Raw genomic sequence first — 26317 nt, forward strand, 5'->3', positions numbered from 1 at the left:
AGCGACCTCAACTGCTCCTCTTCCTCTCTGACCTGAACAACCTCCATTGCTGGTCCCAGTGCAGTTTAACTTGTTTTCTATGTCCTAGTACACTGAAGCACCGATTGTTTGAAACAAAAGATGTTTTGAAGAGAAAAAAAGGCTCCTAAAATAATAATATATTCTCTACAAGCGTCTCTCAACAGTCGTTGCACATTTTATTACATTTCAGGCTGTTGTATGACTTAAAGATGGACAGGCCTAATAGCTAAGAAATCCTAGAATACAGATGCTTTTTCAATGCCATTGAGGTTGAATTGGGAGCTTGAGTTGGGGGAAGAGGGGGCAGAGAAGTGGGTTGTCTTGTTCTTCTTTGGTCTGTTTGTAATCCCTCCGTACCTCTTGTCGGTCAGTGATGGAACGTCTGAGTCCTCAATTTTCAAAGAATGGTCCTTGGGGCAAGCTGTATTCCTGTGAGATGCCTCAATAGTATAGAGCCAGGAGACTGTAGAATAGGGCTCTGGTCAAAAGAAGTACACTATATAGGGAATAGGGTGCGTTTTGGGACTTGTCACATGCTTCGTAAACAACAGGTGTAGACTAACAGTGAAATGCTTACTTCCGGGCCCTTTCCAACAATGCAGAGAGAAAAAAGAGAAATAATAGAAAGTAATAATACTAGGAATAAATACACAATGAGTAAAGATAACTTGTCTATATACACGGAGTACCAGTACCGAGTCCATGTGAAGGGGTACGAGGTAATTAGTGGCGTTCGGTGCCGTTTAAGATGGGGGACGATTTTTCTTATTTCTATTACAGCATATTGGATGACTGTCATTCATATTCTATTCACTCAGATCAATGTAACATGGATAGGTTTAGGCTACTACATGATACAACATCTTTCCCTATGCCCATCATGAGGTTGCTACAACCTAGCCTATGAATGAACGTTTACAGCGTAGATGCACAGGTCGAGAGACATTTGAGTAACAGACATTGACACATCCAATGTCGCTTTGTACAATCTTGCCTGCATCTAGCTGATCTAGGGTGTAATCATTAGTCCAACAGTTACATAGAAGAGTTTCTATTGGACAAATTCAGTTACGTTTATCCCTGTTTCGTTCGGTTTGCTTCCGTTTAAGAAAGGTTTTTCAACAAAATCGGCAGAATGAATACACCCCTGATCAAACACAGTTCACTTTCATATCAGCCACATACAACCAGCATAATTCCTTTGATTATTGTGTAATTACTTCTTACATCTACACGCTCTCCTCCTCTCACCTATTCCCTTCGCTCGTGGACTTCAGTGCACAACACAAACCTTCATATCATAACCGCTAACCGCTGCACACAGCCTACATTGTTGTCACCATAGTAACGTCAAAGTCAACAAAGCTACTAGAGCTAAAGCTTTAGTAAACCCGCTACAATCCATCAGTACAGTCAGCAAGAAGTTTAGAAGGAAATACGTTTATACAACCAAAAGCTTACCTTGACTTGGAAGAGTTCCAGTATTGGATAACCATAGCCATCTAGCTAACATAGCATCCCTCTCTGTTTGAGCCATGTGTTTGAGTAGGCTAAACTAGCTAGCTGCTTTCACAAGCTAATTGAAAAATAAATACAACAATCTGTCTCTTGCTACTCTTTCATTGTTGAATAAATTAATTTAAGAACTGTTCAACTATTGTCTTTCTCTCTTTGAGTAAACTACTCACCACATTTTATGCACTGCAGTGCTAGCTAGCTGTAGCTTCTACTTCTACTTTCACTAGATTCATTCTCTGACCCTTTGATTGGGTGGACAACATGTCAGTTCATGCTGCAAGAGCTCTGATGGGTTGGAGGATGTCCTCTGGAAGTTGTCATAATTACTGTGTAAGTCTATGGAAGGGAGTGAGAACCACGAGCCTCCTAGGTTTTGTATTGAAGTCAATGTACCCAGAGGAGGACGGAAACTATAAGGAAGGAATAGAAGGAATCAAGCTCGTCTGGTAGACATCACTGGGCAGCTCGAAGCTGGGTTTTCCTTTGTAATCCGTGTGCAAGCCTTGCCACATCCGACGAGCGTCAGAGCCCGGCGTAGTAGAATTCAATCTTAGTCCTGTACTGACATTTTGACTGTTTGATTTCTCGTCGTAGTGGGATTTCTTATAAGTGTCCGGATTAGTGTCTCGCTCCTTGAACTCAGTGCGGATGTTGCCTTTAATACATCACTTTGGGTTGGGATATGTACATGCGGTCACTGTGGGGACGATGTCATCGATGCCCTTATTAATGAAGTAGGAGGAGGAGGACCATGTCCTGAGATGCCTTCCCATAAGCCCCGTGCCACGCCCTAAACACCTCTTTGAGACCACCGCTCCGTCTGGAAGAAGTGCGTTAAAGAGATCATTAAGACCCGTGGCCGTTCTGGGCCCGTTCCTTACCTTTCCTGGATGGAAGAAAGAAAGGAGCAGAAGAAAAGAGAGAAAAGACATGGGTTTTGTCCCAAATGGCACCCTGTTCCGTATATAGTGCACTACGTTTGACCAGGGCCCATAAGGCTCTGGTCAAAAGTAGTGCACTATATATGTTGGCACCCTATTCCCTATTTTGGGACGTAGCCCGTGTTTCTCCTTAGATCCATCAACACGTTGTAGTTTAGTTCCCTGGGATTAGACACACAATACCTGGATGGAGACCTGGAAGCGTAGGCAGTAGGCACAGTCCCATTTCTGCTGCTGTCGTAATCTACCCTAATCCCAGAGATCCCGAGGCACAGAGAAAAGCCTCTCAGCAAACATCTGGATAGAGGGATGAGAGAGGGTGGGATAGAGGAGAGGAAAGGACAAAACAGCACAGGGGAAAGCTGGGAAAGCTGTCAACCCCCAGAATCCAATTAAAACAGAGTTATGGAAAAATGGAGACGTGTGTAAACCCCCAAATAATTCTCAATTTCCAGAAAACAAGTTTTCATCTGTCTGCAGGTTCACTACTGGAGGATGAGCCGCAGCCAAAATATAAGACCAAATGTGCGTTCCAAATGGCGCCTTATTCTCCATTTAGTGCACTGTTTGACCAGGGCCCACATCTTGGCTGAGCAGGTAGAGGCCACGCAGACAGACGTGTGATTGGCTGAGCAGGTAGAGGCCACGCAGACAGACAGGTGTGATTGGTCTAGACCAGTGGTTCCAGTCCTCCAGTACCCCCAACAGCACACATTTGTGTTGTAACCCCGGACAAACATACCTGGTTTAATTCATCCAGGGCTGAATCAGGTGTGCTTGTCCAGGGATACAATAACATTGCATATGGTTGGGAGGACTGGAGTTAGGAAACAGTGCTCTAGACAGTGGTGACGTTACTTAATAATGTCCAGGGGTTACATTTCAGTGGTTTGGTTGTGATTCTGACCGGTAAGAGAAGAGAGTCTATGTCCCAAATGGCACTCTATTCCCTATGTAGTGCACTACTTTTGACCCCAGCACTATAAAGGTAATAGAGTCCCTATCGGCCCTGGTCAAAAATAGTGCACCATATATAGTGATGGGGTGCCAGATGGGATGTGGACTTTGGCATCTCCCCTCGCACTGGGTTTGTTGTCTAGCATCCCTGTTGTCTGAGTGGGCTGGCTGATTGATGAGGAAAACAGGAAAGTGTTCTTGGCACTCCCAGCTCCCAACTCACTAGCTGTGCTGAGAGAGGCCAGACACATACAGTACACACAGCACCAGAGAGAGCCCGGACACATCCAGTACACACAGCACCAGAGAGAGCCCGGACACATCCAGTACACACAGCACCAGAGAGAGCCCGGACACATCCAGTACACACAGCACCAGAGAGAGCCCGGACACATCCAGTACACACAGCACCAGAGAGAGCCCGGACACATCCAGTACACACAGCACCAGAGAGAGCCCGGACACATCCAGTACACACAGCACCAGAGAGAGCCAGGACACATCCAGTACACACAGCACCAGAGAGAGCCCGGACACATCCAGTACACACAGCACCAGAGAGAGCCCGGACACATCCAGTACACACAGCACCAGAGAGAGCCCGGACACATCCAGTACACACAGCACCAGAGAGAGCCCGGACACATCCAGTACACACAGCACCAGAGAGAGCCCGGACACATCCAGTACACACAGCACCAGAGAGAGCCCGGACACATCCAGTACACACAGCACCAGAGAGAGCCCGGACACATCCAGTACACACAGCACCAGAGAGAGCCCGGACACATCCAGTACACACAGCACCAGAGAGAGCCCGGACACATCCAGTACACACAGCACCAGAGAGAGCCCGGACACATACAGTACACACAGCACCAGAGAGAGCCCAGACACATACAGTACACACAGCACCAGAGAGAGCCCAGACACATCCAGTACACACAGCACCTGAGAGAGCGCGGACACATCCAGTACACACAGCACCAGAGAGAGCCCAGACACATACAGTACACACAGCACCAGAGAGAGCCCAGACACATCCAGTACACACAGCACCTGAGAGAGCACGGACACATCCAGTACACACAGCATCAGAGAGAGCCCAGACAGGTCCAGTATACACAGCACCAGAGAGAGCCCGGACACATCCAGTACACACAGCACCAGAGAGAGCCCGAAAACATCCAGTACACACAGCACCAGAGAGAGCCCGAAAACATCCAGTACACACAGCACCAGAGAGAGCCCGGACACATCCAGGACACACAGCACCAGAGAGAGCCCGGACACATCCAGTACACACAGCACCAGAGAGAGCCCGGACACATACAGTACACACAGCACCAGAGAGAGCCCGGACACATACAGTACACACAGCACCAGAGAGAGCCCGGACACATACAGTACACACAGCACCAGAGAGAGCCCGGACACATACAGTACACACAGCACCAGAGAGAGTCCAGACAGGTCCAGTACACACAGCACCAGAGAGAGCGCGGACACATACAGTACACACAGCACCAGAGAGAGCCCGGACACATACAGTACACACAGCACCAGAGAGAGCCCGGACACATACAGTACACACAGCACCAGAGAGAGCCCGGACACATACAGTACACACAGCACCTGAGAGAGCGCAGACACATCCAGTTCACACAGCACCAGAGAGAGCCCGGACACATCCAGTACACACAGCACCAGAGAGAGCCCGGACACATCCAGTACACACAGCACCAGAGAGAGCCCGGACACATCCAGTACACACAGCACCAGAGAGAGCCCGGACACATCCAGTACACACAGCACCAGAGAGAGCCCGGACACATCCAGTACACACAGCACCAGAGAGAGCCCGGACACATCCAGTACACACAGCACCAGAGAGAGCCCGGACACATCCAGTACACACAGCACCAGAGAGAGCCCGGACACATCCAGTACACACAGCACCAGAGAGAGCCCGGACACATCCAGTACACACAGCACCTGAGAGAGCGCGGACACATCCAGTACACACAGCACCAGAGAGAGCCCGGACACATACAGTACACACAGCACCAGAGAGAGCCCAGACACATACAGTACACACAGCACCAGAGAGAGCCCGGACACATCCAGTACACACAGCACCTGAGAGAGCGCGGACACATCCAGTACACACAGCATCAGAGAGAGCCCAGACAGGTCCAGTACACACAGCACCAGAGAGAGCCCAGACACGTCCAGTACACACAGCACCAGAGAGAGCCCGGACACGTCCAGTACACACAGCACCAGAGAGAGCCCGAAAACATCCAGTACACACAGCACCAGAGAGAGCCCGGACACATACAGTACACACAGCACCAGAGAGAGCCCGGACACATACAGTACACACAGCACCAGAGAGAGCCCGGACACATACAGTACACACAGCACCAGAGAGAGCCCGGACACATCCACTACACACAGCACCAGAGAGAGCCCGGACACATCCACTACACACAGCACCAGAGAGAGCCCGGACACATCCACTACACACAGCACCAGAGAGAGCCCGGACACATCCAGTACACACAGCACCAGAGAGAGCCCGGACACATCCAGTACACACAGCACCAGAGAGAGCCCGGACACATACAGTACACACAGCACCAGAGAGAGCCCGGACACATACAGTACACACAGCACCAGAGAGAGCCCGGACACATACAGTACACACAGCACCAGAGAGAGCCCGGACACATACAGTACACACAGCACCAGAGAGAGCCCGGACACATCCAGTACACACAGCCCCAGAGAGAGCCCAGACACATACAGTACACACAGCACCAGAGAGAGCCCAGGCTGCTTTGCGTAAGTGCAGCAGAAGACGAGAGCTAGATCGAGATGTGCGTTCGTGTTTTTATTTTCTTCAAATCGATCAATTTTTTTCAAGCGACGACAAATTAGGCATGGTTTTCTGTTCAGACTAGACATTCCTGAGTCCTAAAGAGCTCTGGGATAAGACGGCGGGGAAAAACAAATAGCGCTCGACACAAACCCACGTCGCTCAGCCAAGGGACTTGAGCACTATTCCACTGTATAAGCCTGTAACACTTGGGTTGGAGTACCACTTTCCACATGCTGGAGCAAGCATACTGTAGTAAGCCCATGGAAAGTACACTAGCCCCAGAGTGTGTTTCTGTTCCCCCCCAGATAACACTGTAATGAGTTCACCACGGTGGACTCAAACGTTCTCAGTACATATTTCAAACATCACAGACAGCCTAAAAGGCTTTTTTAATCATCAAATAATGTTTAACTCTCTCTCCCTCTCTGCATACAGCCTTCTATCCTGGTTAGACCAGAGTGAATACTGCTTAAAACAATGGCTACCTGCCTTTCCTTTCTCAACAGGAAACCCAGTGACCCGTAAGGGAGGGCTTCAGCAACAGGGTATGAGGTTTGAAGGACAGCCGTTACAGTAGATGCCACATACTGTAGGTCGGTATGAAACGTTCTCCTCCAGTTAAATATTCCTCGTTCCCCTCAGAGCAATGTTTTTTACCATTCACTTCAAACGCAGTGTTCAGTCTGGTTTAACCAGGATGCCTGCCTGTCCCCTCACAACACGGAATGCCATTACCCATAAAGCTAGAGCACAGGAGGTTGGTGGCACATTAATTGGGGAGGGACGGGCTCGTGGTAATGGCTGGAGCGGAATTTGTGGAATAGGGTCAAACACATGGTTCCCATGGTTCCCAGATGTTGATGCCATTCCATTAGCTCCGTTCCGGCCATTATTATGAGCCGTCCTCCCCTCAGCAGCCTCCACTGAGCTAGAGGTAGGAGGTTTGAAGGACTAGCAGTGAGATACGGATACCACATGCCACATCGGGAGAACCCTCTCCACCTGTTAAAGATCCCTTGTTCCCCACAGAGCTATATGCTTTTCCTCGTCAGTACAGTGACCGTCCATGTGGTCAGCCTGTGAGCCAGGTGTTTCCGTGACGCGGCAGGCCTGATCCCTGGTTCGGAAGCAACGATTCCTATAATGCCTTTCACAGATGGGTTTACATGGAGGGGCATTGAAGGCCACACGTCTGTCTATCTGTCTGGACAGCCCCCCCCCACACATCACTGCATAGCGGGACTAAGACACGCCACACAGCGTGAGAGACCAGAGGCCTATTTGAACCCAGCTGTTGGTGGAAGAAGGGAGTGCATAAAAAAGGTTTTACTTTTTACTTTTCCCGAGGCGTCGCTGCTACAGTGTTGGCCCACATTTTTCCTCTTATTTTTAGTGAGTGTCATTCCTCGGGAACCATCCTCCTTGGTTCTCTTCGGTCCTTTAGTCCACCTCTCAACTCACAATGGACGGACATAAATAACATGCTGTAGTGAACAGGCGGGTAGCTGAGTGAGTTACCTGGAAGAATTAGTCAGGGTATTTGTGGAGAACTTGGTATTTGTCCTTGTTGTTCTGTGGTGGGAGGGAATATTGCAGAGTGTGGAAACTGGAGATCCTTCTTCACACACACTGGGACATGCAGTAGAGCCATCCTCCTCTACCCCTGCCAGCCTGTCGAGCATGTCTCTGACACAGACTTGAACAGACGAGGAGCTGTAATGACCACCATCACATAATGACTGAAAGGAGGTACTCAGTAATGCCTCCCACATTTCTGTGGCCACTTCCAGTACTAAGTGTTGCAGTGATAAACCGCACCGTGTGTGTGGCAGCCATAAACGTGTAATGGTAATACTCTCTTAATCTAGAGTTGCCATGGAGAGATAATTCACCAGTTGTCATCTCTGTTAGTCTTCATACTGAGGGCTTGTTCTGCTGGGCCAGGATGGCACTGTGCATGCATCCCAAATGGCACCCTATTCCCTATGTAGTGCACTACCTTTGACCAGGGCCACAGGCTTCTGGACAAAGTAGTGCACTATAATAGGGAATAGTGTGCCATTTGGAATATGCCAGTGTCTGTCAGTGCTTCTTCAACTGCAGTTAGAAACTCCAGGCTCAGATGGGAGCCATCTTTTTTTTGGGGGGGGGGGGATTTGTACACTTGATCTAAATAGTTAGGAAATCAGAGTGGAGATGGGTAGGTGGGAGAGACAGTGGGAAGGATGGATGCTGGGATTGAACGCTGGTCTTCCAGTCGTATGTGATTAGACACACCATTATTACTATTCCACCCCAGGATTTGCACAAGACATTGACTGCAGCAGGCTTAGGCCGGATCCCACAATTCAACACACACACACAAAGGCCGGCTCCACAATACAACACACACACACACACACACACACACACACAAAGGCCGGCTCCACAATACAACACACACACACACACACACAAAGGCCGGCTCCACAATACAACACACACACACACACAAAGGCCGGCTCCACAATACAACACACACACACACACACACACACACACACACACAAAGGCCGGCTCCACAATACAACACACACACACACACAAAGGCCGGCTCCACAATACAACACACACACACACACAAAGGCCGGCTCCACAATACAACACACACACACACACAAAGGCCGGCTCCACAATACAACACACACACACACACACACACACAAAGGCCGGCTCCACAATACAACACACACACACACAAAGGCCGGCTCCACAATACAGCAGATGGTTTCTCTGCCTGCCTATCTTCACTCCTCTCATCTCGTCTGATTTGGAGAAAATGACCGCAATTTAGATGTATTTTGTGTTGGCGTCTTAATAGTCTCCTACACATGTTGTCTCCGTTTACTTTCTACAGAATATGTGTGTGTGTTCTTTTTTTGTTTCAACAGTTTTGCACCGTCTCTTTTACAGACACCGCAGCAACGTTTCACAGGATGTTAGCATCAGCACAGTGAGCAGTTTAGAATTCCCTGTTTGTGAAGGCACCTGGGTGCTGAATGTCCACCACGGCTGTTAGATATTATCACACTGGAAAACGGGCTTGCAGGAGCACACTGGCAACTTCCAGGCAGTTGTGTGTGTAGTGGCAGCACGTGTCTTCTACTGTTTACTCTGTGGCTCGATATGCCCCTTGTTATTTTTCTGTTGGAGGTTCTCTTGGAATGGAAGGCTTTGAGTTCGTCTACACGTTATTGTGTGTGTCTTACAGGAGTAGGGGCGACTGGCAATTATCCAGTCACGGTCAAGTGCACGCCATTAAAACGTGCGTGTGTGTGTGTGTCCTGAGCAAGGAAAATGTCTCCATATCCGAGCTCTTTGTCACGGTAGGGGGATACAAGAGAGTACGATTACATCCAGGGTCAAGGGTTAGGAGCCAGCTGAACAATGAGTTAAAACCACAGTCTTTTTAACTCGACCCCATCATAATTAGGACCACTGTTGCCATGCATAGCTAACATTCCTGATTTACCACCATGCCTTCTATTGGCCCTAGCTATTGGAAACCCGACTGTTAATCAGAGCTGTACAGTAACACACAAACCGGCCACACACGCAGGCACACTTCCCTGCTCTAACAGTAACACAACCCCTCTGTACTGTAACAGTAACACAGACATGACAACGAGACGCTGGTCCGGGTCCAGACCAGGAAGGTTGAGTCATTCATTTATTTCATTCGGGTTGAATACTTTTCCAGCCTTCTCTCTGGGCTCGCCTAATTCTGTCTCCATGGAGATGATGATGCTCGCCGTGCGTGTGTGCGTGCGTTTTGTCTCGCTCCTTTGATTGATTTGTCTTTATCCTCGAGTAGAAGAGTTGTGGGTTAGTTATTTTCTGTTATTTGGATGGAGCTGTCTAGAAGGGTTGAAGTGATTTTGAAGGGCCCGGGATTACGGAGGGCCTTCAACAACAGGAACAGAGCTGTGTATTGACTGGCTGCAGCTGAGCCTAATGAAACGCCGTGCACCTGCCTCCCTGAAGGAAAACAAAGAGATTCCCTCTGACAGAGCCAATGAAATGCTGGTGGCTTCTGGGCCCCGAAAGGCCCCCTAATCGAATGGAACAACCCGTGCTGCAGTATCACGCTAATCAGACCACAGTATTAGAGCGATCCAGAGGGGTGGCGGAACCTGCCCTGGAATGTCCAAGACCCTATTTCCTATATAGTGCACTACTTTTGACCAGGGCCCAACAGGACAACCTTAGTTAATATTATCCACCCTGTAATGGCTTAATAATAGCACTGCTATGATGTTAACCGTTGATAATAATGACATTGTGCATGGCTTGCTGTTACAGTAATGTTGCTAGCAGCAGCGTATTCTATTCAGTGCGTCCTTTCCACTGTGGCGAGCAGGCGGCTCGTTCTTTCTGGCTGGTGTTCGGTCAGAGCAGTGGGGGTGTTGAATGAGAAGGATACACCGCAGGAGAAGTGGCACAGACAATACCGTGCTAACCCAGAACGTGCTGTCCTGCCCGCAGTGGAACAGTCTGCCCTGAACGTTAGCTGTAACACAATATCCCAACGCTAGGGTTCACACACGCACTCAGACACACACACACACACACACAAAACTTTCTCTCTCTCTCTCTCTCTCTCTCTCTCTCTCACACACACACACACACACACACACACACACACACACACACACACACACACACACACACACACATTCTCTCTCTCTCTCTCACACACACACACGCACACACAAACACATTCTCTCACACACACACACTCAGAAACATACACAAATACATTCTCTCTCTCTCTCACACACTCACACACACATCCTCTCTCACACACACTCACACACACATTCTCTCTCACACACACACACACACACACACACACACACACACACACACACACACACACACACACACACACACACACACACACACACACACACACAAACACATTCTCTCACACACACACACACATACACACTCAGAAACATACACAAATACATTCACACACACACACACACACACACACACACACACACACACACACACACACACACACACACACACACACACACACACACACACACATTGTGACATGCCTTAATACGTTAGCCATACACACATGGGTTATTGTGCTGAAGCCGTATGTTTGACGTGTTTCATTTCTTACACAGCGTAGGTCTCTCCATCTCCTGTCCCTTATTAAGTGACTGTTTGGAAAAGAACAAACTCTCGACCGTAGCTATACTCTCTCTCTCTTTCTCGTGGCACATCTGCACAGCGCTCGCCTGCCGCTCGCCTCGCGGTTTCTCCATGTTGTGGAAAGTATTAAAGGATTGGATCAGGGCTTCTCTCTCTCTCTCCAGTGTATGATTTTAATGCTGCCTTAATCTTGGCCATCTTGCATCATAACGCTGGGTTCATTCATCACTGTTTAAAAGAAACAGAGAGGGAGAACCCTTCTGCCGTGTGCAGGAACGGGATATTAGCAAAGTGTCCTCGGTCCTCGGTTTGCGGATTTTGGTTTAACTGTCTGTCATAAATATGAAACTGTGCTCTTCAAATTAGGGGTACGTTTCTCTCTGTTTGGTACTACCTTAGTGCATTCAAACCAGACCATTTGTTTGGGTCAATTTATGACGGTTGTCATGTTTGATTGGTTTATCGTGCGCTGCATGTCCATGGAATGCAACCACCACACATACTTCCTTACACACGCACACACACCACCTACAGTACCAAAGTAGTCTGAGAAGAATGAGAAACGCTTGACTGGTACTTGTGTCAACTGGACAAGCATGAAGCAATTACCAGTAAATTCACATAGCAGCAGTAAATTACATGAAAAAATGCCAGTCACCTTCACTCATCCTTCCCACCTGCCATTTTTGATTCTCTCTTTACCTCCTGTTCCCCTCTACAGGTCAGAGGTCAATGTGCTTAAAACGGACCATTCAGGTTCAAAAGGCTCAGATGAATCACATCTATGGTTGCATCCCAAATGGCAACCTATTCTCTATATAATGGGCCCTGGTCAAAAGTAGTGCACTACATTGGGAATAGGGTGCCATTTGAGACTCGTCCTGTAACATAAAGAGAGAAATGACATAAGCGGTAGCTAGATGACATAAACTGAGGCTGGGAGGAGAATGGGAATGTGGCAGTCATGTTTTTATGGTCTCTAGAAGACAAAAGTGTTAAGACGACATTACATATGAACCGTATGAGCTGTTACTCACCGACCAAACGCTTTCCCTGGATCTAGGTGCATCTCTTTATTTTTTATTTTATTTATTTATTTATTTTATTTTTTTAACCCATTTTCTCCCCAATTTTCGTGGTATCCAATCGCTAGTAATTACTATCTTGTCTCATCGCTACAACTCCCGTACGGGCTCGGGAGAGACGAAGGTCGAAAGCCATGCGTCCTCCGAAGCACAACCCAACCAAGCCGCACTGCTTCTTAACACAGCGCGCCTCCAACCCGGAAGCCAGCCGCACCAATGTGTCGGAGGAAACACTGTGTACCTGGCCCCCTTGGTTAGCGCGCACTGCGCCCGGCCCGCCACAGGAGTCGCTGGAGCGCGATGAGACAAGGATATCCCTACCGGCCAAACCCTCCCTAACCCGGACGACGCTATGCCAATTGTGCGTTGCCCCACGGACCTCTCGGTCGCGGCCGGCTGCGACAGAGCCTGGGCGCGAACCCAGAGACTCTGGTGGCGCAGTTAGCACTGCTATGCAGTGCCCTAGACCACTGCGCCACCCGGGAGGCCCACCTAGGTGCATCTCAAATAGCAACCCATCCCCTATATAGTGCAATAGATTTGACAGGGCCCAGGGAAATCGTTTGGCTTAGCGTTCACTACTCCTACCTACTGCACAGATATCTCTCTCAATATGTTACATATGAAGGGCTGCTCTACATAAAGCCAGACCTGATAGATATTGAAATGCTCGTAAATGTGCATCGGCAGGCATTTTGTGCAGATGCAAATTTACTTGTACGTACTGTATACACTGTCAACTTTACCCCTTACAGTGACTCAACTTTCTCTCCCTCCTTTTCTCTCTCTCTTCTCGCTCTCTGATTTGTAGCTGGTTTTCGCCGGAGTTTCCGCCTCAGCAGGCGAGACAAGAAGACCAACAAGTCCATGTATGAGTGTAAGAAGAGTGAGCAGTACGACATGGCTGACGTGGCCACCTACGAGGAGGTGACTCCCCACCGCAGGCAGAGCGGGGCCAAGCACAGGCTGGTGGTCCTCGTCGGTGAGTAACACACACACACACACCATGGTAGAGCGGGGGGACTGGGCTGGTGGTCCTCGTCGGTGAGTAACGCACACGACATGGCAGAGCTAGACCAAGCTGCTGTCGTAGTCGGTGAGTAACTGACTACTGCCACCATGGGACACTGGGGATTGCTGAGCTGTTGGTCTTGGCCAGGCAGAGGCCATCGTTTAAGTCTAAAACTGGTTTCTCCATAGAGAGAGCATGTGGCGCTCTAGTCAGAGTTCCAGGGCCGGAGGTGGCTCAGCCTTGCCCTCACACAGCCGTAACCCAGAAACATGCTCCCGGCCACACGCAAGCCCCCTTAACTTTTAAAGCCCTGGTGGAATATGACAGCACAGGGCTGGCGGGCTGGGGATTCCTTCATATTTAGTGCTTTTCATTAACAGCACCTTGCTCAGCTCTAAATGTTCCTTTTTTTTTTACTTGACAGAATTGTTAACACTTGCCTTTAAGGCTGGTATTACAACGTCTTCCAGAAGGCTTATGAAGTGCCAAAATCTTGAAATGAAGTTAGCTTTGTTTTTATTCCCTCTTGTGTAGTTTAGAGAAAAGCATTGTGCCAACGAGTGGTGGAACAATACCGTTAAGCCCAGGTGCACCAGAATTAAAACCTGAATATAAATATTGGAACTATTATTGCAAATGACACGAATAATGAATGTCTTCCTCACACGCTGCTTTTTCTTCTCAAGGTTAGCAGTGCTACTGATTGGTGTAGCTGCGTATGAATCATTCTTCATTCTGCAGATATCGCTGTCTTTCTATTTAATGCTCTTATGAAGAGAAGAGAAAGTGAGGCTTGTGTTGCAGTACGTCTGTTTTTGCATGATTGACCAGGCCTTGGTACGGTGAAACGCACTGGTATGGACTTCATCATAGCGTGTTGCTAATTAGCTAGCCCATTTTCTTGCCAGGCAGCATGTCAGGCTGTGCAACCCAGCGGACGCCACGGCCTCTCTCTCTCTCTCTCTCTCTCTCTCTCTCTCTCTCTCTCTCTCTCTCTCTCTCTCTCTCTCTCTCTCTCTCTCTCTCTCTACAATGCATATAACCCCTCCTCTGTCACGCTAATGTAAATATTTTCAATTCACTTCTGTAATTTGGATGACAACCTATGGACAATTTCACACCTAATGAAGAGAAAGGCCAAGGAAAGATCTGTTTTATGTTTCCTTTCTCTCTCTGGAGTTCTCTCACTTTTTCTTATTATGAGGACTTCTTTCTCTCTCTCCCTCCCGCCATCTCTTTCTCTCTTCTCTCTCACTCTCCCTCTCACCATCTCTTTCTCTCTTCTCTCTCACTCTCCCTCCCGCCATCTCTCCTCTCTTGCGCTCTCCTTCCCGCCATCTCTCTTCTCTCTCACTCTCCCTCCCACCATCTCTTTCTCTATTCTCTCTCGCTCTCCCTCCCGCCATCTCTTTCTCTATTCTCTCTCGCTCTCCCTCCCGCCATCTCTTTCTCTCCTCTCTCTCGCTCTCCCTCCCGCCATCTCTTTCTCTCCTCTCTCTCGCTCTCCCTCCCGCCATCTCTTTCTCTCCTCTCTCTCGCTCTCCCTCCCGCCATCTCTTTCTCTCCTCTCTCTCGCTCTCCCTCCCGCCATCTCTTTCTCTCCTCTCTCTCGCTCTCCCTCCCGCCATCTCTTTCTCTCCTCTCTCTCTCTCTCGCTCTCCCTCCCACCATCTCTTTCTCTCCTCTTTCTCTCCTCTCTCCCTCTGCCTCCCAGCGTCTCTTTCTCCATTGTAAACGTCAGGCGCCTAGTGGTCCAGGAGAAAGTGAAGTAGGCGTGTAGATCCTCCAAAGAGGACCAGGCGTCCTGTGCTTTGCCTTGGCCCCCTTTCCTCACTCCACTCACATACACACACACACACACACACACACACACACACACACACACACACACACACACACACACACACACACACACACACCCACAAGAAAGATCACTGGAGCGTCCAACGTCCCTCTAGTTGTTTATCCATCTACGTGGATGAAAAGGAATCTAAAAATGATCTCCAACGAACAAAGTAGACCCTATACTCTCCTTACTCTTATTAGAATAAATGTGGACGACAGAGAGATTGGATTTCAAAAGATGAAACAATATGTTTATCTGTTTTTATCCATTTGTATTAGTTTTCAGGCATGGTTCGTGGTAGGGTGAAATGGCCTTAGGATAGTGCTCCGCATATAGCTGTTATCTTAGGCTTGTTGGACTCAACAGAGCAGGGTTAAGGTCTGGTTGGAGGAGGCTGAAGTTACCCTGTCTGGCTGGCTGGGTGGTGGAGGTTGGATAGGACTCACACCGTCCACATCGCCCCTCCTCTCCCCCTCAGCTCTAACGCTATGTGATGTGCTCTGCGTTTGGCCTGGAAGTTATTAAGCTCCAGATATTAAAGGCTGTTTCTCTAATGAGGGCAGTAATACAGTCTGACACTTTTACTGGCACTGCAACCTGCCTGAGGAGAGGAGGGCAAGAGCACCGACCCACCACACCGCGCCCCCTCCCAGAGGAGGGAGGGAGAGAGGGAGACTCAATATAACACAATACACTATACCAATCAAGTATAATTCAGAAACAGTTGCAAAGAAATATGCTTTTTTATGGTGCCGTTTTGTTTTATAAGGTCAACATTGTATTGGAGATTGTTAAAAACAAACAATGCACAATAGAACAAACCGGTTTCTTTCTGCTAGTTCACAACGTCCCACCCCAATGTGTTCTTTACTCCAGGTTATATAGGCCTCACAGGCAGCGTGTGTTGTCCTCCACCGTACATCAGACGCAGAGGTAGTGAGAGGCTAGGTCCCAAATGGCACCTTATTCCCTTCCCTCCGTAGTGCACTACTTTTGACCAGTGCCCAGTAGCACTATATAGGGCAAAGTGTGACATTTAGGACACAGCCAGAGAAAGAGCGAGACCGAGAGAACGCCTGCTGGCGAGGGAACGATGTAGAAGGTGAGAATAGTTTAATGAGAGCTGTAAAAGTGTAAGGGAGCATGAGCCGTTTGTCATCCCACGGCGAGGTGCTCGTGGCGGGGCCTGACGCCGCCGGGAAGAAGGGCCAACAACCACTGAAACGGCCGCTCTGCTTCCCGACAAACAACGTGCTTGAACTAGAAACTATTCCCTATGGTGCCTGGTGTAAAGTAGTGCGGTGTAAAGTAGTGCACTATAAAGGGAATAGGGTGCCATTTGGGACGGTCCACTAGACTTGTGGCCGGGAGCAGCCTGCTCTTCTGTCTTGATGTTACCGCTGTGCTGAGATACGCTTCAGAAAAGGCCTGTATTACTCCGCTCCAGCGCCTTTAACACCTACAACAACACGCCGGAGCACCGCTGACATGCACGTCCTTCTTTAAACAGCACAGTCACATTCCTTGTGGTCTCTCCAAACACATTTTAAAAGTGAAATCCGTTTCCTGATCTTAATAAATCAACACGAAGGAGAGGGTCAAGACCCCATTTGGACTTGTTCTCTGAAAACTCTCCTGAAAGATTGATTGCTGTCTTCACGCGGCCATGTGCTGTTTATGTGAGACGGCGACCGCAGTTCGCTAGGGCCCAGCAGCCCCGCGCTTTAAGTCCATAGCTTTTTCCCCCACATTTTTTGGGGTCTTTTTTAACATGGAGAGTGGAGGACGCTGAATGTGCTGAGGAAACAGCTTTTATCACTTACAGGGACCATGTGACGGAGAGGACATGTGTGGCCGAGCGCTAAACTGCTGTAGGGCTGTCTCAAATGGCACGCGCATGTGTGTACATGTCTTGGAGAGAGACTTTATCCTTCAGGAAGAGACACTGCTCTCTCTCACTCTCTTACTATCTCACACACACACACACACACACACACACACACACACACACACACTTAAAGGCACTCTTTGTTCACACCTGTTTATCAGAGCAGCTTAACATCTCTCTGGAAGAACGGACAGGAGGTGAAAGGTGAACACACCAGATAGGACAGACAGACAGACATGATGACTAATGTCTAACAGTACAGCATTTGTGTTCAACCTCCTCTTATAACCCAAACCTCCCTCTTTTTCCAACTCCCCCACATCACTGAGTGAACTCAATGTCCATTTGTTTTAGATGGCGGCCTGCTAGACACATTTGCCTGCAAAAATTAATTTCCAATAGGGCCCGATGCATTCGTAGCGCCTGCCCAGAACAACAAGCATGTCAGGAATTCCATCAACCCTGCCTTTTTGCCATTCTACAGGCGGATTGTAGGGAGCTGTGGGGCTTCCTGCCACTGTAACGCTTCTAGAACCAGGGGCGTGGAACCTTGTACTTCCGTAATTGATTCTTGTCCACACTACTTGAAGACATCGATACAAAGTCAGTTTGAATTAGCCTCATATATCAGCCTGGTCACTCCTGCTGATGTTATATGCTATAGGTTTCTGGCTGGAGACGGGGGGGAGAAAGCCTGGGAGAGGGGAGAGGAGGGAGCGCCAGCGTTTGTGTTTTGGAAAAGTTGCAAGGATCTGGAGCCGCAGACAAATCAATAGCGCATTACTTCTCCCTCTCTCTCCCTCTCCTCCCTCCCTCTCTCTCCCTCTCCTCCCTCCCTCACTCTCACTCTCCCCTCCCTCTCTCTCACTCTCCCCCCTCCCTCCAGTAGATGTGATGGAAAACCCAGCTGCCCACTGAGATGGATCCTTTCAAGCTGTTCAGGGAAACACAACAAAGTGCTCTTTAGGCCTGTTGGTGCTGCACTCCTCCCACTCCCTCACTCCTCTCCTCCTTTTCTACTCCTCCCACTCTTCTCCTCCTCCCACTCCTCTCCTCCTCCCACTCCCTCACTCCTTTTCTCCTCCTCCCACTCTTCTCCTCCTCCCACTCCTCTCCTCCTCCCACTCCCGCACTCCTCTCCTCCTCCCACTCCAGCACTCCTCTCCTCCCACTCCAGCACTCCTCTCCTCCTCCCACTCCAGCACTCCTCTCCTCCTCCCACTCCCGCACTCCTCTCCTCCTCCCATTCCCTCACTCCTCTCCTCCTCCCATTCCCTCAATCCTCTCCTCCACCCATTCCCTCACTCAGCTCCTCCTCTCACTCCCTCTCTCATCTCCTCCTTTTCTCCTCCTCCCGTACTCCCCTCCTCCTCCCACTCCCTCAGTCCTCTCCTCCTCCCACTCCCGTCCTCCTCCCACTCCCCTCCTCCTCCTACTCCCTCACTCATCTCCTCCTTTTCTCCTCCTACCTCTCCCCTCCTCCTCCCACTCCCTCACTCCTCTCCTCCTCCCACTCCCTCACTCCTCTCCTCCTCCCACTCCCACACTCCTCTCCTCCTCCCACTCCCGTACTCCCCTCCTCCTCCCACTCCCTCAGTCCTCTCCTCCTCCCACTCCCGTCCTCCTCCCACTCCCCTCCTCCTCCCACTCCCCTCCTCCTCCCACTCCCTCATTCCTCTCACTCCTCTCCTCCTCCCTCACTCATCTCCTCCACCACTCCCTCACTCCACTCTTCCTCCCACTCCCTCACTCCTCTCCTCCTTCCACTCCCTCACTCATCTCCTCCACCACTCCCTCACTCCTCTCTTCCTCCCACTCCCTCACTCCTCTCCTCCTCCCACTCCCTCAGTCCTCTCCTCCTCCCACCCCCTCCTCCTCCCACTCCCTCACTCCTCCTCTCCTCCCACTCCCTCACTCATCTCCTCTACCACTCCCTCACTCCTCTCTTCCTCCCACTCCCTCACTCCCCTCCCACTCCCTCAGTCCTCTCCTCCTCCCACTCCCGTCCTCCTCCCACTCCCGTCCTCCTCCCACTCCCGTCCTCCTCCCACTCCCGTCCTCCTCCCACTCCCCTCCTCCTCCCACTCCCTCACTCATCTCCTCCTACCTCTCCCCTCCTCCTCCCACTCCCTCACTCCTCTCCTCCTCCCACTCCCTCACTCCTCTCCTCCTCCCACTCCCACACTCCTCTCCTCCTCCCACTCCCGTACTCCCCTCCTCCTCCCACTCCCTCAGTCCTCTCCTCCTCCCACTCCCGTCCTCCTCCCACTCCCTCATTCCTCTCACTCCTCTCCTCCTCTAACTCCCTCACTCCTCTCCTCCTCCATCTCCTCTCCTCCTCTCACTCCCCTCCTCCTCCCACTCCCTCACTCCTCTCCTCCTCCCACTCCCTCACTCATCTCCTCCACCACTCCCTCACTCCTCTCTTCCTCCCACTCCCTCACTCCTCTCCTCCTCCCACTCCCTCACTCATCTCCTCCACCACTCCCTCACTCCTCTCTTCCTCCCACTCCCTCACTCCTCTCCTCCTCCTACTCCCTCACTCATCTCCTCCTTTTCTCCTCCTCCCTCTCCCCTCCTCATCCCACTCCCCTCCTCCTCCCACTCCCTCACTCCTCTCCTCTCACTCCCTCATTCCTCTCCTCCTCTCAGTCCCTCACTCCTCTCCTCCTCCCACTCCCCTCCTCCTCCCACTCCCTCACTCCTCTCCTCCTTTTCTCCTCCTCTCACTACACGTCAGTCATTTTTACAGTAGTGAGAGCACAGAGGTCTCAGTCATTGACTTTCACAGTCTGGCCCTCTCTGTTCCAATCATGGATGGACTTAGCCAAGGTGTGTGTGTTTGTGTGTGTATGCACGTGTGTGTGTGTGTGTGTGCCTGGGTCTGTAAACACCATCACACATTTATCAGTGTCTCATTGGCGTATGGGATGGAAACAATTCCGCTCTGCTGCGTCCCATCCTGGACCAGACCTGGCCTCCACACTGCCTTGCTCCTCTGGCCCGGCCTCTATCTCGCCCACCTTTATTATGGGGAGGCGGTGATGAATGCATGACTGATGTTGCTTTAATGATGCTTTAACTCTCTCTCTCTCCGTCCTGGTTTCTCTCTCGCTCTCTCACTCTCGCTCTCGCTCTCTCTCTCTCGCTCTCTCTCTCTGTCTCTCTCTCGCTCTCACTCTCTCTCTCTCTAGGTCCCACAGGGGTAGGTCTGAATGAGCTGAAAAGGAAACTGCTGATCTCTGACCCCCAACACTTCAGTGTGACCGTGCCACGTAAGTCTACCTGACCCGTATACTAGACCAGACTGGTGGTGGGGTGTGTGTCTAATGGAGACTGAACCTCTCTCCCAGACCAGGAGGGAGTCGTGGACTGTGTTGGGGGGGTGTGTCTAATGGAGACTGAACCTCTCTCCCAGACCAGGAGAGAGTTGTCGACTGTGTTGGGGGGGGTGTCTAATGGAGACTGAACCTCTCTCCCAAACCAGGAGAGAGTTGTGGACTGTGTTGGGGGGTGACAGACACTAGGTGAACTGTTGTCAGGTGCTCAGCAGGACGGATGCTCCTGTCTTTGTAATGAATAAATGGTGGAAGCTCTGGTCTGTATCAGATGGTTATGGAGACCAGTTACTCTGGGTGCATGCCAAATGACACCCAGTCCCCTATGTAGTGCACTTCTTTTGACCAGACCCAATATGGAATAGGGTGCCATTTGGGATGTACACTCTGACTGCTTTCCCACAGGGAGCTGAACCCTCATACACAATGACTGGTACTGCATTTACACTGAAATCAGATTGGCTGTACACTGGCACAGAAATGTAAACCTATCAGGTGCCAGGTTAGATTGTCACTAAACGGAGGCCAAATGCCCCCTGTGATTTTAACTGGTAAGAAATCATCCATCACCCTGGATAAATGATGTTTAGCTTTCTTCTGCCAGTTTTGTTGTTGCCTTCGTGGGTGTTAGTAAGGGTGAAGGTCCATAGACCCATGCAAAGACTCACACTCACACACACCAGGAGCTGTCTGGGGGCGACTAGCACCAAGACGTTGCTCTCAGGCTGTGCGTCTCAAGGCCCACAAACACACACTCCTTCTCTCACACACACACGCGCTCACGCACGCACACACACACACACACACTCCTTCTCTCACACACATACACACTCCTTTTCTCACACACACACACCCTCCTTCTCTCACACACACACACACACACACACACTCCTTCTCTCACACACATACACACTCCTTTTCTCACACACACACACCCTCCTTCTCACACACACACACACACACACACACACACACACTGGACCCAGGCGAGTGGAGTGGTTCTCCTCCTGATGTAATTGTCTGTTTATCGCGGGCCGCATGACAGGCCCAGAGCGATGGAGGAACTGCTTTATTTTCTACCTCCTGAAGAAATGCCATTCCACTGCCTCATGTTTTGGCACCAGCTCCACGCTCCCTTCCTCTCCCCCCTGCCCTCTCCACCTCCAACTCTCTCTCCCCGACCACGCTCCCTTACCACTTTCTTCCTCTCCCTCTCCCTCCGTCTGTAAGAACTAAATGACAGCTTGCCATAATTCTGAACACCTTCCAGCCCCAATGCTGCTTATGACTTAGTCTCACACCACTGCCAAGGTTTTTCAGTTTGTAACTTTATTTTTTATATTTTTTTGCGTTGAGGAGCAAAATTCTCTTTCTGAGCCCACAAGCCTGAACCAAGACCAACGTGTTAGGAAAAATGAATTGGTTTGATTTATGTATTTAAGCAGGACACAGCCAGAGTAATTGCATATTTACTGCAGGCTTGCTGGGAAATGTGCGAGGAGGAAGGGATAGATGGAATCGGTTGATATTAATTGCCATGTTTGTAACATGCAGCGTGGCATAGTGGATGTGTCCCATTTTGTGTCTGTCACTTGAAATGTCACTGGTATTAAAATTCCATCGCAGTCGCTCTTTTTCCCATAACGACTGCTGTTAATTGTTCACAAATGTGACCACTGGTTCTATGTCTGACCTCTTATAGACAACGTATAGTTAACCAGTATCTCTTGTTCCTTTTTATTTTGATCACTGCCAACGTTGGCCTACAGATGACACTCGCTGTTGTTTCCAATTAAAAACCCAAGAAGCGTTACCTCCTTTTGTTAATTTGAGAAACGTATTTCTGAAGAGCACCATAAGGCTTGTGTTCTGAATGACGGTATTTTTATACCCTCCATGTGTGTGTAGAATGTAAACCATCCTTCAGCCTGCCAGTCAGTAACAATAGCAGCATTGCAATAAGCCATTAGGATGGATACGGGTTAAACATTTTGATTTCACGACCAGATTCACTGACAGATATTTTCCATGATTGGGGAATGACATTTATTTCAGATTCCTTTGTTGCACGGTAAATAATTCCTATACAACTGAGCAGATGCGAAATCATATATATTGTATTAGTCTGAATCTATGTTGTGAAGGACTATTTTGTACAGTTGCGTATAATACTCATCACGGCTTCCGAGACATAAATATATGTTATCTTATGACGGTCTGGCCTCGTAGTTTTTCCAACTGTGGCTGAAGATGTAGGCCTATTTTCTTGATGAGTAATTGATTCATTGCAGAGTCCAGTCTTCCTCCTCTCTTTTGGGAAGGATGGACTTAGTTTTCAAGCTGAGCTAAAGCTCCAGTAAATCACTTACTTGTTCGTCCGTGAACTCCACTGGCCACTCACATAAAAACACACAGTGTGGAAAAAGAACTCGTTAGTCCACGCCCCTACACTTTGTTCCAACGACTGAGGCCACATCCCAGAAATAGCCACATCTCAGGCACACGGCGAGTTAGAAAATAAAAACGGGGAAGAAACTGTAAACCTGGTGTGGCGGTTGCACGAACGGTGATAAAAGTTTAATAGTTTATTTTGGAGCTGGAAGGAGTGTGCGGTCAATTTGTCTGAAGAGTGTAATGGAGTTGACCTCCGACCCCTGTATCTCTCATTTAACAAGCGGCAGTTCAATGTCCGCAGACGGCACGGCGGGACCTCTCGCCCCTTGCAAATCCACTCGACCCTGGCCACACTGCACACACACACACACACACACACTGTGCTGCCTCCACATGTCGCCCTTTTAATGGCAGAGGTTTATGAGGAAGCAAATGTCGAAACGGATCTTAATGAGAGTTACCCAACTCAACTACCTTACCCTCTCAGTCTCCATCTAATGGAACTGCTCCTGTGTATGTGCGTGCGTGTGTGTACACTACTGACTGTGCCAAATTGAATGTTCCTCAGTAAACGTTGACTACTGCATTTCATTAAGTGTCTGATTGTAGTAGTGCCCTAGCCACTGGAGGGTCTCCATCATGCACAGGGCCTAGCTCTGAACACCAACACTGCTGTGTGTTTTACTGAGGAAATACTGTGATGGTAATAAGGAATGATTCCTGTCAGAACTGTGACTCAGAATGTCTGGATTAGTTGTGATGTCTGTTTGTCTGTCTCTCTTTCTCTGTCTGTCTCTCTCTCTCTGTCTCTCTCTTTGTCTGTCTGTCTACTACAGACACCAGCAGGCCGAAGAGGAACCAGGAGAATGAAGGAGTGGAGTATCACTTTATCTCCAAAAATATATTTGAGACGGACATTCACAACAACAAGTAAGTAGACTCCTGAAACGGCGGTCATCTTTAACCAGCACTAATACCACCTCTGATACAAGACACACCACGTCAAATACATACTGTCTGCATCCATCCAGCACTAATACCACCTCTGATACAAGACACACCACGTCAAATACATACTGTCTGCATCCATCCAGCACTAATACCACCTCTGATACAAGACACACCACGTCAAATACATACTGTCTGCATCCATCCAGCACTAATACCACCTCTGATACAAGACACACCACGTCAAATACATACTGTCTGCATCCATCCAGCACTAATACCACCTCTGATACAAGACACACCACGTCAAATACATACTGTCTGCATCCATCCAGCACTAATACCACCTCTGATACAAGACACACCACGTCAAATACATACTGTCTGCATCCATCCAGCACTAATACCACCTCTGATACAAGACACACCACGTCAAATACATACTGTCTGCATCCATCCATTCCCACAGGCACAACAACTAAAACACACAGCTCTTATATTGGAGGTCTCAGACAGTACCTCTTTCAGGAATCAACCACGTCCTGCCGTGTCCTCCCTGACCACTAGGGGCAGTGTAACTGTGAGACAGACTGGTGAATGACCTCAGCTGACGTGAGCAGGGTTCTCTGTAAATAGACCAGGGTTCTCCCCTATGACTCTCCCTGACTGAGTGTGAGGTGGTGTTGACAGGGCCAGGCCCTGGCTTGGTAACAAAACTCTTCTACAAAGGGCTCCAAGGTCACAGAGGGCCCCTCTCTGCCCTGTGTGTGTGTGTGTGTGTGCGCATGTCTGTGTGTGTTTCGTTGAGGTGGCCCCGACGCCGACACTCACACTCGGTAGCCGCTCTCACATTATGCGGGGCGGACAAATTGAAACAGAAATTAACATCCTTCGTGATGGATGCCTTTCCGGCTGTCTCGCTCTCTAAAAGCACACAACATGCACGCGCGCACACACACACACAACAGGATGGCTGGGCTGTCAGAGCATGCAGAGTGAGGCTGGGACCAGGGTAGGGCTGCTTCAGCTGTGGTTGGTCATGGGGCACGGCATAGGATGTCTGTCGGGGAGTTGAGAGTTAGGGGTGAATGTTGGGACTGTGATGTGGCCTCGACGCTCTGGACAATCCACACACACACACACAAATGACAAGGCACTGGAGAGAGGAGAAGAGTGAGATAGCCTTGTTGTTTGCGTTGTGCTGTGATGCATGCACTCATGACACTGTACAAACACACACACACACACACAGGCACTCTCTCTCTGTGCCAGTAGGGAAAAGCTCCATGAGAAATGGGCCACGGGCAGTAACTAGCAGTGTGTGTAGCTTTCCCAAGGAAAGCCCTATTCCCTGCACAAAATGGATGGCATCCATACATTCCCAATTTAGCTGAACCGGTCTTGGCATTCTACACTACTCTTATCTACATAACAGCACTTGTGACAACAAACAGCATAGCCTTTTTCAGTGTATTGCTATGGCATGCCTTTTTAAACATGAAATGAAATGTTTTCCCATAACCAAATATAAGAGCTTGTTAGACTCCCGGCTCCTTTTCTGAAACAGAATAAAATGTCCTTACATGAGGCAATTACTATAAAATGAGTTTTACATGGATTTTAGTACTGCAAGTACAGACATTCAGCCCAGCGATCATCAGGACCAGTCTGATGGCGTGTCCAAAATGGTACCCTGCTCCCTACGTAGTGCACTGCCCTATGCCCGTGTGGACCCTGGTCAAAAGTAGTGCACTATATAGGGTCTGAGGTGGCTTTTTGGAATACACACGAAGTCTACCAACACACACACACACACTGTCTTATTATTTAGAAATGTAAACTTAGTAAAACACACACACACACACACACACACACACTAGACACGCTCCTGGCATTCTCCTACACTTTAAACAAACAGGTGTTACTGATTTAAAGTGTAGCATAGAAGATTATATAAAGGGTTATTGTGCCAGACTGTCTGGATTTGTGTTGTACTGAAGAATGCTATCTGAGGATTGGTCAGTGGTTGGAAGAGTAATCCCTAGTCCCTGCGGTACTGTAGGCTTTTAGAATGATCTTATTCTGAACACAATCTCAGTTAGGAGTGTGTGTGGATAGTATATCTAAATAAGAAAGGAGTGCCTAGGAATAAGATGGTAACTAGGCTAGGGGAGTAATACGTTGGTTTTATTTGACGTTAATATTAATCCCAGCCTGTACTTCTAAATGATGTGAGTGAAACCTTTACTCACTGACCTACTATTGTGGATTTTT

Source organism: Salvelinus namaycush, chromosome 33, assembly GCF_016432855.1.
Source record: "Salvelinus namaycush isolate Seneca chromosome 33, SaNama_1.0, whole genome shotgun sequence".
Classification (NCBI taxonomy): domain Eukaryota; kingdom Metazoa; phylum Chordata; class Actinopteri; order Salmoniformes; family Salmonidae; genus Salvelinus; species Salvelinus namaycush.